The sequence below is a fragment of the Hypanus sabinus genome, chromosome 6 (genome assembly GCF_030144855.1).
Source record: "Hypanus sabinus isolate sHypSab1 chromosome 6, sHypSab1.hap1, whole genome shotgun sequence".
In the NCBI taxonomy this organism is placed as follows: domain Eukaryota; kingdom Metazoa; phylum Chordata; class Chondrichthyes; order Myliobatiformes; family Dasyatidae; genus Hypanus; species Hypanus sabinus.
The window spans coordinates 93429782-93431465 of NC_082711.1; positions in this window are offsets into that span (position 1 = coordinate 93429782).

Here is a 1684-nt window from a genome sequence, read left to right on the forward strand (position 1 = left end):
TTTGTTTCAATGAAAACAGTTTTGAAGTCTTATGGTTGCAAGCTAGATTGAGGCCCGTATTTCATTGTAAAGTTCCCCTACTTTCTTTCCATCTCCCCTTTTCTTCCCAACCAGTGCACAAAAATTAATTTTGCCATTATAACAGTAATGTATATATGTTCAGATATGACACGTGTATTAATTTAAGAGTACACCTTTTGTCTAATACTCAAGCTTATAATAGTGAAGTGAAACAGTTTACAGACATGATTAAAATAGGTTTCTGAAGGCACACTGTTAATTTGTTAAAGCTATTTTAACATTCCTGAGTTTCTGCTACTATTAAAATTAATCTTTATCTTACTGATTTTATATTGGCTTGTTTTACACATTCCTTGCCCAAAAAAAAACATTTTCTGTTTCAACAGGAGTATATGAACATGCCTTCCCTGGTGCATTTTATCACTGAATGAGAATAAATATTCACATTAACTTGAAATTTTGTCCAGTTGCTAGTTACTATGGTAATGACTGTACTTTTTTATTCTAGTTTTGATTATTTTTTAATGGTTTAAGTTATTTAACCTTCCATTCCACTTATTCAGCTTCTATAAATTTCCTCTCCCACCACAAAGGCTGCTTAATTGACTGTTTTACATTTTGAAGTTGCTACGTATTATCTTCAAGGTGCTAGATTTTCCCCATTGTTCTATCACTGTACAACAAATTCAGTGTTTCTTTTCTTTCCCAGATGAGAGTATTTTGTTGTTTTTCCGGTGAAGATTGTATTTTACTTCTGTTTGTTGTCTTGTGCTCTGCTACTTAAGCATTGCTTCTTAGCTTCATTTCTCAGCTTTTTTTTTCCCAAGTAAAGTTATGTGGTGGAAGGCAGAATCGACAATGTGATATTAAATAAATTGTTCATCGTGCACAGAAAAGGTCAGTTTTCATGTAGATTTGGGTGTTGGAGTTCTGGATGATGGGTAATATCCAAGTCAAGTCACTTTTATTGTCATTTCAACCATTACTGCTGGTACAGTACACAGTAAAAATGAGACTGCTTTTCAGGACCATGGTTCTACATGAAACAATACAAAAACTACACTAGACTTACAGACCTAACGAGGACTGCATAAAGTACACACAACAGTGCAGGCATTACAATAAATAATAAGACAATAGAACAGTAAGTTGGTGTCAGTCCAGGCTCTGGGTATTGAGGAGTCTGTAAGCTTGGGAGAAGAAACTGTTAAATAGTCTGGTTGTGAGAGCCCGAATGCTTCGGTGCCTTTTCCCAGACTGCAGGAGGGAGAAGAGATTGTATGAGGGGTGCATGGGGTCCTTCATAATGCTGTCTCCTTTGTGGATTTAGCGTGTAGTGTAAATGTGCATAATGATGGGAAGAGAGACTCCGATGATCTTCTCAGCTGACCTCACTATCTACTGCAGGGTCTTGCGATCCAAGATGGTGCAATTTCCGAACCAGGCAGTGATGCAGCTGCTCAGGATGCTCTCAATACAACCCCTGGGAATGTGATGAGGATGGTGGGGTGGGAGATGGACTTTCCTCAGCCTTTGCAGACTGTAGAGGCTTTCTTTGCTATGGAGCTGGTGTTGAGGGACCAGGTGAGATTCTCTGCCAGGTGAACACTTAAGAAATTTGGTGCTCTTAATGATCTCTACTGAGGAGCCGTTGATGTTCAGC